This window comes from Patella vulgata, chromosome 4 (genome assembly GCF_932274485.2).
Source record: "Patella vulgata chromosome 4, xgPatVulg1.2, whole genome shotgun sequence".
NCBI classification, from domain to species: Eukaryota; Metazoa; Mollusca; class Gastropoda; family Patellidae; genus Patella; species Patella vulgata.
The window spans coordinates 1,287,382-1,301,881 of record NC_065882.2 but is presented as its reverse complement, the minus strand read 5'-3'; positions in this window follow the sequence as shown (position 1 = coordinate 1,301,881).

Sequence of the window (14,500 nt, the reverse complement as noted above, 5' to 3'; positions counted from 1 at the left end):
AGGTGTTATTTTCATCATATCGTGATTTGAAACTCATTGTCATGTCACGAGAGATTCAACCCGGATGTCAGAGGCGTCGTTATAATTCTTTACTTCAGACAGCAAGCCTATCTTTAAATGTGGCAGTTTGTGTTTAAAGGGAATGTAGCGTTTGAAAACTAAGATAGCCGAACGTAGTCTAAAAACACATAATAATGTGAAATAAAATGTGGTTTAAAGTCCTACTGTTCTGCTCCGACTGGTCTAATGAAGACGGGCATCATACAGCGTGCCTTGAGGGAAATTTAACATTTGTGCACGGACAGCGAAGCTGCGCCCTACGCTTATATGGAATTCCAACTGTCGCGCGATCTTTTACGTGATAGTTTTTATTGTTATTTTGTCGGTTGTAAATCAGCTATTACTAGTTACTCCTGAAATCTCATGTCGGACATGTTTTTCTTTGTTCATTGTAAATGGCGTCCGAAACCATAGAATACACGACTCGTGTACTCGTTAGAGATTTAGCTCCTTCAAGGTCTTTATCTAAATCTTACATAATGCATCCATAAGAAAATATCTCAATCAACCATGACAGCTGTGTTGGTTGTGTTTGATTACGTCACGATTCTACTAACACCACCTCAGTTGTGGGGATTAACAGAGCTGCGATAGGATTGCATTCCGCATCCCTCGATTCGAAACGTTCCGGAGAGAAAATTGAAGAGCCCCGGGGAAGAACGATCTAAGTCACCTTTTCAATGAACCCCAGTTAATGGCGCCACCTGGTAACAAATTGTATAAGCTTTCTATAGAACAATCAATTTCGGGTAAAAACGATCGGAGTCACATCGAACCAAGGCCCTTCTGAAATGACCTCCCGGACAAAAACGTCCATCGTACCCTTTATTTGACCTTAATTTGGCTGAAAAGTGGAATTTAGTTGTTGCACTGGTAATTACGATTCGTATTAAACATCATGTTGAAGTTGTAATTCAAGCCACTCGTTGTTCTGTTCGCGCCAAACGTTCTCGTCCAAAAGTCTGTTTTGCCTTTTATGCGAAAAGACAAAAATGTGACTTAGATCGTTCTTCCCTTGGACTTTTCAATCGAGCATTCCCTTTCAGTATGATGCCCATCTGAGAATTTATAAAGCGCCCGCATTCCAGTAAAGATAACTGCTCCGCGGCGCTGTTTCATTTTGTAAAAATGGTAGATGCACAATAAATAAAAATGAATTTTATATATCATCACGTAAAAATTTAATAATTAAAAAGTTCAGTTAGTAAAATGTTGGGAGATTGGATGGCCGAATGGTTAGCGCGTGCTTGCTGTGTCATAAAAACTGTCATTAAGTCAACTAGCGTGGTTTCGATTCCCCGGTTGTTCGTGACAAGAAGTATCGCTTGTCCCTGGTTTCCTCCCACTGCTAAAGACCCCTACGCGCAAAAGAATTATTGAAATAAAACTGAGCCATATGTTAGTTCCGAAATGAACTAGTTTGTGTCGAAGGGTCATAAAAACCAATTTCTCTTTCTCTCCCTATTAAAATGACATCAAAATCACTACCAGGATTATCAGATCCTATAAATATTTTAAACTATTGATTATGTTTCCCTGGATGGTTATATCCTATCTGATGTATTAAAGACGGTCCCCTGGGGGTTTATCTGGAGGTATATGTCACTTTGTCTTGTACAAGTAATGACTAGACTTGCCGCCTTTGCACTTTTTTTCTTTGTCGTTCTGACTTTAATATTCGGAAGGGTCATAATGTGCTGCTTAAATGTACGATGTTAGGGCTAGTGAAATTATTTATACGTTCCAGACTTATCTGATTGGTAGCTTTGTTATTGTTTATAGCGGGCGGGACGTGTTTCTGGAAGTGTTTAATATTTCAAATAGCTCAAACAGATGTTGTACTAAGGTATGAAGCAAATCTATCATTTAAATTATAAAAAGTTAATGTGCTGGTACGAGCGAGCTAAATGAATACGCAGCTTAATCCGGAAATTTGATATTAACAAATACAAAGTTAGATCCGTTCCCCCTTCCATAAACTTGGTCAAATTACAGTCCTAAACGGTTCAATCAAGGAGAGAAGTTTACCCCAGCGGCGATCAGACCCGAATGGTTAGCGCGTGCGTTTTGTATCATAAGGTCTGTCATGGAGTCAACTGGTGTGGTTTCGATTCCCCGGATGTACGTGACAAGGTTTAGGGTCGCCTGTCCAACCTCGTGGATTTTCTCCGGGCCCTCTGGTTTCCTCCCAATGCTAAATACCCCTACTCGCAAGCGTATTATTGAAATAAAGTTGAACCATATGTTAGTCACGAAATGACCTAGTTTGTGTCGAGTGGACGTTAATCGCCATTTCTCTCTCTCTCTCTGGACCTCGACTGTAGATGTCAAGGTCTGTCATCTATGCAATGTTGTGAGTTTGATACCTACGTTTGTATGTAACAAGGAATGTATTTATACACGGCTTCAATGGACGTTTCTTGTAAATTAACCATGCATTATGCAAGAGCTAAATCTGATTATTGCAAGTCTTCATTTAGGCTTCAGATGTTATAGAAATTATAAATTAGATCTTTATTTAAACAACAAGAAGACCAAAATCAACTCTGTAGACCCACGGATGGCTCGGCTACAGCTCGGATTTAAATAGGATTTCACTAATTGATTAAATCAAATAAGGGGTAACCTGATGAAAATACGTCAGTTAGATCGAGGCTAAATGATAGAGTGTACTTAGCGAGGCCGCTGTAAAGCGTTTCCGTATGCCATTGAAAACTTTACTTGATAATCGAGATATGTAGGTGGAGTTAACGCCTGTCAATCAAACGGTCGGCGAAGGTGAAGACGCATTTCGCTACCATTTTAGTCAAATATTACAACGATGATAACTATGTTCAGAATAAAGTAATTCGACTGAATTTTTCAATATATTCTTCTTTCATCATCTACTTTTGAACTGTTATAGCAAAAATGGCCAACTCTCTATAAAAATCTCCCATAATGTATCTTTAATAAAAGTGGGTTATTACCGATAATTCCATTGTAAAATGAAGAGGAAATGTCACAAGTTGACACAGGTGTGACAGGAATGGGGAAATATCTTATAACTATTAGGTATTCTACATATCTTATAACTATTAGGTATTCTACATATCAGGTTGGTTGTGGACATACTGATTAGAGTCATATTATATATGTCACGTCATCTTCCTGAAGCAACGACCACCAGCTTTACAACCACACTGATCAGCAGTGAATTTTCGCTAGGCCGCTACAATCACTGATAAGGATGACATCGGTGCGACTTAATGAGTCACAAATATTAACTTTTTTCTTCCGTCAAATTAAATTCTAAAACATTCTTTTTATTTATTAGAAAAATAAATAAAGACGTTTGAATTATTTGTAAGTAAAAATCATTTCCTATTTAGTGTAAATGGGTAATAAAATAAGTAAAATTCTCCATTTAGCCCGAATCAGTAACGTCTTATGTAAACAATTCACGCGCTATTGAGCCAGTGATTGATGCCGTGTGATGTGACGTCACGTGTCTAAACAGTCATCTGTTACAGAGATATTAGAAGATCTCTGTGAAACAGATTGCTTTACAACATCTAGACGTTGCTACACTGCTTTGCAATTCCCGAACTTATAGCTGCGTTATCTCCCTTTTACCACAGATACGTGAACAGTAGCCTCCAGTCAGAGGTTGTGACACAAACACACTAAAATCAAACATGGCGACCTCCACGGAAACATTGACATTGCAACTCGATTATCAAAGGTAGACATTTTTAGCTGGAAAGCGCGAGACATTGTATTCGCGATGATCGAGGAATCTGATAGGCCCTCAAGCGGGGTATTACGTGTAGTAGAGTGACCCACGGTCTCACATATATGTACTCTATAAACTGACCTGTTTTAACAGCATGTTGTTACTCGGATCAAAACAGCGTTTATGAGAAAAGTTCAGTCACGGGTTCGCTCGTGCACTGCAGGCAGTCCAAAATAAACAATCACGTGACAATATCCATTCACGTATTTATCAATAAAGCCATAAAATAATTGTCTTCTTTACGCGTTAGACTTTTAAAAATATGTAGTTACGAATTCTAATAAAACTTAAGCTAAAACTCGGCGATTTAATTTCTAATTTAGTTGATTGTAACCAATGACCTGTATATTGTGACGGTTCTCGGTTCAGAGTCACCTCGTATAGTTTCGTTCTTTTTCTATCTTTTAAACTCACCCTCGCGGCAACTTAGCGACACCAAAAGACTGTGAAATTTACTTTTATTTAACCGAAATACCTTGTGGTTAGTTACCGCCTTATTGAGTTCAGAATTTACGAAAGTGCTAGCTCTAAATACGCACAAAAAATTGGGACCGGAAATTAACTGAACGAAATGTATTTCGTTCTTGATTAAGCAGACTTTTCACTTTTCTGATTAAAATAAAATTACGATACCGGTCAGAGCACACGAATTCTAATCTTTTTAGGGCGTGTGACGTGTACTCTGCTTTGGATGTGTATTTGTCTGTGATAATTATTGGAAACATAATAGGATTATTACAATATGAGTACGGTAAGTACTTTATGCATATTGCGTTTATATGATCAACTGCCAATTTCTCCCTCCGTTATTAGAATGTTTAACTATGGTCTAGTGCATTTATAAAAATCAGCCAAAAATGTAACTGATAACTGTAAGTGATAATTGGAGTTGTTCAGTTTCATCTCTCTCTCTCTCTGGGATCACGTGGCTAAGTGGGTAAGACGGATGAGACGAAAAACCGAGGTTCCGTGTATACACTGGAATGCACGTAAAAGATCCCTTGGCAGTTGGAATTCGATATAAGAGTAGGCGAAAGTGCCGCTGCCCGGGCAAAAATTTCCCTCATAGCACACTGTATGGCGTATGCCCGTCTTCATTAGCCCAGTATAGGAGCAGAACAGTAGGACGTTAAATCCCATTTCATTTCATTTCTCTCTCTCTCTCCCTCTCGTGTTCAAAAACTAAGGACTGCGCATGGGTACAAGCGTTAAATTCAATCGTTATGACAGAACGTTAAAAGCACATGTCCAGATGGTAATATCTTCAAAAATCAAACATGGCTTGACTTTCAATGTTGATGAAATGAAATGGGATTTAACGTCCTACTGTTCTGCTCCTATACTGGGCTAATGAAGACGGGCATACGCCATACAGTGTATCCAGTTCTAACTGCCATGGGATCTTTTACGTGCATTCCAATATACACGGGACCTCGGTTTTTCGTCTCATCCGAAGGACTAGACAGCTGCCCTAGTCAGGCCCTCCAAAGTTGATGAATGAGGTTTTATGGTAATGTTAAAATAAACGCCAAATATTGTCTCTTGGGATGAAATTTCTTCTGATCTTGACCCAATCTACGAGTAGGGTTTGATAAGATTACGGAGTTAAAGCGAGATCAAGCCTTCTGTATAACTAACTGAAGTGACGAGTGATAAAATATACACAGGCGAACTTCTGCTCACTAATAATTCAAAAAAATAATTGACACTCAATAGACAAGAGAAAACGAGAAAAATAGAAAAAGACGTGCATTACCATATTTATTTTTAAGTATAGAATGGATGAAAACAAGCGAATGTACGGAATTTTTCATCTATTTTTCTCGTTTTCCCATATTTAGTGACATTCAATTACTTTTTCGAATTGTCAGATATCCTCCCACAATCTTATATAGATGTAACATATAGCTTTTAAATACCGATTTAAGACAACACACTTAGATAAGTGGGAAAATTAAGTATTTTTACTGAACTTTAAGAAACCTTTCAGGTCTTTTGTCTTGCGTCAAATGTTATATAAACTATTATTTAAACATTTATTCACATGTGAAACACATAATCCCCGTTCTCTCTCTAGTCCATAAACTGGCTTAGATATTTAGTGAATTGGACAATGTCTGGAATATCTTAGTTAAAATTTAATATGGAGGTCCCTCAAGAGACTTAAAGCTACATTATGTAAGATTTAGATAAAGAGCTAGCCATTCTTGCTATAATAGTTCCAAAAATAGATAATGTAAAATAAATAATTTGAATATTTCATTCAAATTATTCTATTGCGAGCGAAGATATTAGCTTTTGAAGGTTTGACAAGACGTACTGGGTGTTCGAAGCTAAGTCTCGCTCCTCCATTTTTAAATTAAATCAAAATATGACTGAATCGTTCTAATCTATTTAATATCGGAGAAATCCGATACCACCGAGAGTTGATTATGGTCTTGAAAAGTTAATTAATGTCCAAATATTAATTTAGATAATATTTCAGGCCTAAAGAAAGACCTGTCTTAGGCAGATTTAGCTCTTGCATAATGTATGTTTAAAGGTTGAAATTAAGACTTCGTTTATTTCAGTGACACTGTTACTTGACAATCGTGACTATTTAGGCTATTTCTAGTCAAAACCGCAAAAATTAATTTCCGATAAATTCATTGTCAATATCTTTTTTTCAAACTATTACAGCAAGAATGACCAGTTTTCTTTTTATAGAAATCTAACACAAGACATCTAATGTATAAAATACATAAAATACACTACAACTTGGCTAAGTGGGTAAGACAATGGCTCTCTAGCCCTGAGGTTGCGTGTTCATTGTCCGAGAAAGTTCATCGGCATTCTCAGGGGTGGTTTCCCCTTGTCATTGGTGCCGGACGGAGGGCATTGTATACATTGGCGTGCACGTAAAAGATCCCCTGGCAGTTGGAAATCGATACAAGAGTAGGCCATAATGCGGCTGCCCGGGCAAAAATGCAATCATAGCATACTGTATGGCGTATGCCCGTCTTTATTAGTCTAGTTGGAGCAGAACAGTAGGACGTTAAACCCCATTTCATTTCAGTTCACACTACAACTGGTCTGATCAAAGTTTACTAAATGTACGTAAATATTTAACGGAAAACGAAATTTAATCCTAGGTATTTAGCACCCACTTCCCGCTATATAGATTTTTATGGGTACGCTAGAAAACTCGGACATAAATCTTACATCAACCCAGCTTATTGCTTTACGCATTAATGATTTCAAGAGGAATTTATTTAAAGCAAAATCTGCTTATTACAAGTCTTTCTTTAGGCCTGAAATGTTATCTAAATTATCAATTAGACATTAATTAACTTATCCAGAACATAATAAACTCTCGATGTCAAGGATAGCCTTCTATGTTGGCTGGATTAGATTCCTATATGCCGCTAACGGCCAAAGATAGTTAAATCAGAAAAAGTGGACTATGCTGTTTATATTAATGATTTTGGTAATGATAACCGAGACTATGCAAAAATTTCACCGGCTTCTTTCTCGGCTCATAGAGGATCAATTTGACTGAAATTTTCAGCAAATTACCTTTACACTATCTAGTTTTTAACTATTATAGCGAGAACTGCCATCTCTTATCTTATCTCCCATAATGTATCTTAAGATACATTATGGGAGATTAGATAAAGGGCGGCTGGCAGTTCTCACTCTTATAGTTAAAACTAGATAATTTAGCTCTTGTATGTTTAAGTAAGAGTTAAAGTTAGAGTCTTTCGTTTGACCTCAAATCTTATAGAGATTATTATGTAGATATTTATCCACAGCACAAGCCTATAATCAACTCTACAGACCATCGGGTGGCTCGGAATTTAAGTAGATTAGAAGGCGTCGTCCATTTAATGGTTTAATATACAAATGGAAAAGCGAGGCTAATTATAAAGTCTCGAATAGCAAGTACCGTGGTTACAATAATAAACAACCAATGCACACATCTTGTCAAACTCCAAACAATGATAACTTCGCTCGGGATTATATGATTTGAATGAAATTTTCAATATATTAAAGATACATTATGGGAGATAAGATAAAGAGATGGCAGTTGTCGCTATAATAGTTAAAAATTAGATAGTGTAAAGGTAATTTGCTGAAAATTTCAGTCAAATTGATCCACCATGAGCCGAGAACGAAACGGGGTGAAATTTTCGCATAGTCTCGGTCATCATTACTAAAATCATTAATATAAACAGCATAGTCTCGATTATCCACTGTTTTGATTTAATTATCAATGTCCGTTAAGCGGTATATAGGAATCTAATCCAGTCAACATCGAAGGCTATCCTTGACATCGAGAGTTTATTATGGTTTGGATAAGTTAATTAATGTCTAATTGATAATTTAGATAACATTTCAGGCCTAAAGAAAGACTTGTAATAAGCAGATTTTGCTCTTGCATAATGCATGTTTAATTTTTCGTTATCTATTTTGAACTATTTTAGCAAGAACTGTCGGTCCAGTATTTAAATCTTACATAATGTGTCTTTAATCATGAAGAATAATATTTTTTGACATTTTTTGATATATACACTATTGGAGGGCAGTAATACATTTGCATCTACGCCCAGAAATCCAGGCTTACCAACCAGGAGTGCCCGCTGACTGCAGAGCACGTTCTTCCATTGTTCCTGGCTATTTTGCCCTTGCCAGTGGTGCGGGGTTGGGGGTCGTTGGGCGAAGGGTCTGGTAAGTGCGGAAAAGCGTCTAGCTGTTCGGATGGAAGAAATACAGACGTTCACAGGGCGGAGGGTCACAGGGCAAGGACAGCGCCTTGTTGTTCGGATGGAACGAAAAAACCGAGATTTATTCGTGTATTCGTTGGCGTAAACGTAAACACCATGATGTACCTGTATGTTATGGGAAAGTCATCATGTACACGTACGTCAACACTATCATGCACCTTTATGTCATTATGTACAAGTACGTAAATGTATATTATGATAAATAATATTGTTTGTGTCGATGACGTTATTTTTTCGATTATCCAGTATTATAGCTCGTAATCGGATACTGATTTGGATAGAAGACACAAACACTATCAATGACACGTTCCTTTATCTGGTGGGTAGGAAAGTCATTGTGTACAAGTACATAAACACGGGCATGTACATTTATGTAATGGGAAAGTCATTGTGTACAAGTACGTAAACACTATGAATGACAAGTACATTTATGTGATGGGAAGGAAAGTCATTATGTACTATCATTGACATCTGAAACTTTATGGGAAAGAAAGTCATTATATGTACACGTACGTAAACATTATGAAACACGGTGAATATGTCGCCATGACCCCATCCTTGTACCAACTTCAGTCTATAACGATGAAATATCTGAGAAAAGACATTTATGTGGAAGAACTGGTCCGAAAATAGTGTTCAATACTGTTGAATGATACGACCACGGGGGTCGCAAAACTGGCCCTTGAGGAAGGAACGTTAAATTCAGTGAGAAATATTCCAAAATCCTAGTAGAAAATCAATCGGTAAATCGCACCGTGGGCTACTAGTTTACAAGACAGTCTGAGATTACATCTATTTCAAGTTATTTCATTCACATCGACTCGACAAAATCACAAAAAGAACTTTATTTCCGATATACAATTTCTGGTAAAGCAAACGTTGTCGGGATTTGGCCATTCTTTAATTCTTAGAACCTGTAATAATTAGTCTGGGTTAACAGTTTAGATATAAAAAAATTAGATATATTACAGGACGGAGGTCCTGTCGGGAGACAACGTATAATCGTTAGCCAGGAGGTCGAATGTTCCATTCCTACATTGACCGAGAAAGTTCTTCGTCGGCAAATAAATGTCAAATAAAGTTTAACCCAAATATTTACAAAACCTAATCATTCTAATCTTATGTTTGAAAATATAATTATTGATAAAGTTTCCTCACACTTGCACTAACTTTTCATCTAAACGGAACATGGTCAGAACATATTTCTAAAATTCACCAAAAAAGCTTGTAATAGACTTAACATACTACGCCAATTTAAATTAAATAGATCTACGTTATGTATGATAATATACGCCCTCTTATGGAGTATGGGGATAGTATATGGGATAATTGTAGTGCTAAAGATTCAGAATTACTTGAGAATATCCAACTAGAAGCAGGAAGAATCATAACTGGACTGCACCGAAATTCTCACAGAAAATATGTTTATGACGAATTAGGGTGGGAACCACTGTTCAAACGCCGTCAAAGGCACAAACTCATCTATTTTTATAAAATCCTTAATTGCTATAGTCCCCAATATTCTATAAAGAAATTACAACCCGAAACAAATTATTACAATCTTAGAAATCACAAATTGAAAATACCACAATGTAAAACGTCGTCTTACATAAAAAGCCTTTTCCCAAACACAATAAAACTATGGAATAATCGCCGTCTCTAAATATTTTTAAGTCCAGTCTCCTAAGTCTGTATCCTATATATAAAATCCTAGTTACTTTCATTGTGGAAACCGTAAAGAAAATACCATTCACTGCCAACCAAGAAATAAATCTAGTAATCTCAGAAATCACCTTTTCCACCACTAACTATCTGAATCAAAAATATGTCCAAAATGCAATTTTTCGGATGAAGATAACTACCACTTCTTCTTCTCTTGCCCATCTTATTCAACTATCAGAATCGAACTATTAAATTCATTAAAGGTATTCACAGAAACTATTAATCCAGATCTAATTTTTGAATGGCTCTACAGACCTTTCGAGCACCTTCAATATTTTAATTTTTGAAGCTGTCCATAATTTTATTAAAAGTACCAAAAGGTTTTGATTCGCTTTTACATATTGTTGTATAATATCAAATAATTACATCAACTATATTTCGTATATATCATTTCCATATGAAACTGTATATATGTTCGGTTTTACAATTCATTATATTGCCAATACAAGTCCAACAACATGAAATTTGACATGCGTGTTCGGTGGACGATTACGTATCGATTGTCCATTGTGAACTCCGGAAATTCCCAAACCTTGCAAACTAGCATCTTCCATTTCTGTTATTACGTCAAAATTCCAAGATGGTTAAGATGACGTCATGCTCGGTTCCTGTTACCTAATACGCTCGTATGTCCAGTTTGAAAGCCAGTTGGTAAAGGTGTTGACAGTAGTTTTATAGCCATCGCGGACAATCACCCGTAAATGTTATTTTATCGGATTATCAGTTATAAATATCATTCTGTCTGATAAAACTACGTTAGACGAATGAACAATCACCCAGTCATGCTCGAGGGACACATGTATAATCTCAAAGAATAATAAATCCGTCTAATGTACAATAAAGGATTAAGATAAATGCCAGAAGAACTTGGTCCAAGAGTGTAATGATCAGGTCAAGCATGTGTATTAAAGTAGCTAAGTCTGTAACTCAATATCATCCAAAATCTTCGACATTGAAAACACGATCTATTTGTCGGTTTAAATCAACATTGATGTTGTGATCTTACCGGGAAAAGATGGACTTCTGATATCCAATATTTAAGACAAAATAAACATTTTACAATTGGTACACGAATCGTGTACCATAATGCGTTTCAGCACTATCTGTAATAAGAGACTCTAAAAACGAGGCTAGGCATATTCCACAAGTCATGTCAAACGGTGACGCTATATTCTTATCAGGAGAGCATGTCCAATAAATACTATCGGCGTAGACTGGAATAACCAGAAGCTAGAGATTGACATTCGATTGAGAATACTGGCGTATGTCGCCAAACCTAACTGATTAGAAATTACAGTAAAAAAGAAACGATTGAATGCAAATCAATTGATATAGATTTTGGTTTCGATTCCCCGGTTGTAAGTGACAAGGAGTAGACCAACCTCGTGGGGATTTCTTCGGGTTCTCCGCTTTCCTCCCACTGCTAAAGGACCCTACGCGCAAGCGAATTATTGAAAAAAAATTGAACCATGCATTAGTCCCGAAATGACATAGTTTGTGTCGAGTGGACGTTAAACCCCATTTCTCTCTCTCTCTCTATCTCTCTCTCTCTCCCTCTCTCTCTAAATATAGATTGTTCTGACTAGTATTGTCTCGAATTTAGCAAGCACGAGCGTACTACGGACCAGCTACCGAGCATGGGAGCCACGATGGTTAAGTGACACTGGCTCGCTATCCTTGAAATCGCGGGTTCGATTCCGGTGTTTGCCGAGAAAGTTGGCTGAGATTTTTTCGCTTCATTTCCCCTTGTTGGATGTTCTTCTTAAAGCGGAAATTGCAAATTTTCTAAGAAAGTCAAAACGTAATTATTTCTGTCTTTTGCTCAATAGGTTGTCAACTCACAATTATACGATCATAGGTGTCATTCTCACACTTAAGATTCATTTACACAGAAAATAATAACACAATTACCTCCCAATTAGCTCCCTTGTTTTCTATTTTCCACCATGGAGTAGCGATATTCAAACGTTTGAAAATGAAGAGGAAAATGATATTTTTGCCAATTTCTCAGCTGGCAAAAGTGAATTATAGGATTAATAGGATTATTCTTTAACAAGGCCGGACTGTTTATGGATACCATCTATTTTCAGGCTTTATTTTAATAAATTTTAAAAATATAACTTAAAAATTTGCAATTTCCGCTTTAAACTAAAGGTTTCCCCCTGGTCAGTTGTTCAGGACGGAGGGCCTCACAAGGACAGCTGTCTAGTCATTCGGATGGTACCAAAACCGATCTCCCGTGTACATATTGGCGTGCACGTAAAAGATCTCTTGGAAGTTGGAATTCGATAGAAGAGTAGGCCATAAATCCTCTATTTGGGCAAAATGTCCCTCATAGCACACTGCATGTGCGTATGTTTATCTCCATTAGTCCAGTCAGACATTTGATTAACCAATCAGCGTTGATGTTTCTAGGGGATTACCCTCAGTTCCGTTCACCTCACGCCAAAAACTAACCGTAACAAACCTTTTCATTTGCTAATCCTTCACATCATCCAGAACGCGGGTAATATAACAACTCTTCCAGATCCTAGTGTAGTAAAGACAAGTAAAATGAAATTTTGAACTATAAAAAACGAAACGAAATAGGATCTATATTTTAAATCGGATTGATATATATATAGGAGGGGATCACGTGGCTAAGTGGGAAGACTCTGGCTCGCTAGCCTGGAGGTCGGGTGTTCGATCCCTGCATTGGCCGAGAAAGTTCATCCAGATTTTCCGGCGTGGTTCTCCCTTGTCAGTGATGCAGGACGGAGGGGCTTGCAAGGAAAGCTGTCTAGTCGTTCGGATGGGACGAAAAACCGAGGTCCCGTGTACACATTGGCGTGCACGTAAAAGATCCCTTGGCAGTTGGAATTCGATATAAGAGTAGGCCGTAGTGCCGCTGTCCGGGCATAATTTCCCTCATAGAACACTGTATGGCGTATGCCCGTCTTCATTAGCCCAGGTTAGGAGCAGAACAGTAGGACGTTAAACTCCATTTCATTTCATTTCGATATATATAGGGGGGCAACAAATCGTTTAAGTGCTTATAGCCTCTATGAATCTTACCCCGGTCCTGATGACCACTACACTGGTGCAGCTTGACATAAATAAAGTGTTTAGGTGGTGATTTCTTTTAGATGAAATTATAGATCGTTTTGGCGTGTACGTTAAATACCCCTTGGTAGTCAGAATTCCGCGCATGGTATGCGGAACGCCGCAGTCTTTCTGTTAATATTTAGGGTCAGGAATTAGACATCGATTAGGGAAATCACCCAAGAAAATGACGCCACAACTAATAGGTTCCTTTGTCAGACGAAAATGCCTGTGATATGGCTGTGAAATGCTGGACTCTTTGTTGTCAATAGAATATTGATGATCGTAATGTTCAAAAGAATGTTATATCAACCCAACAAATTGTCCCGACTGTGGTAGAGATGCGTGTTTAGACCTGCGAACATTTGGTGGGTGAACGTTAGAAATATACAAAGAGACAAGAAGCAAAGGCGTTAAATTCGAAACGAGAAAACATTCACAAGTCTAGCTCCATTGTCAATAAGCCAATGACATTTATCTCCCTTTAACTAAAATATTACCGTAAAACAGTCCGGCTTTTTTCGTTCCACTAAAATATAATTCTCTCTCTCTGGGAGCAGAAAATGAGGACGTTAAACCCTATTTCATGTTGTTCAGTTGGATGAAGGTAAGGCCGCTGTTCCAACTGAATTACACTTATAAAAACACATTCCCGCATACATAGGCGTATTTTCGGGCAATGAAAAATTCGACGACCTTTTTTTTCTATTAACGTTTAGAGAAAAAAATATAACTAACTTATTTCTATGAGATCCACACTGCCCGAAAAGTATTTTCTCGTCTTTTTCTTGTCCACTGCATATGCCCGAAAATATGCCCGAAGCTCTCTTATGATAGTTATGCCCGAAAAAACGGTATTGCCCGAAAAACGGGCATCGGGTCGGAAAGCGGCAGAGGAAACTAGCAGTAAAACGCGTTTGCGACCGTCAAATATTCCAAAATTTCTTGGCGGGTCATTCGCCGCTGTCTATAAATCCGAAATTTTTCGGGCATTTCTAGTTTTGCTTCCCTAACTGTCATCGAGCCCTAATAAAACACTAATTTTACTTTTCTTGTAATTGAATATCACGAATTTGTACTGAATTGACTATGGATTAAA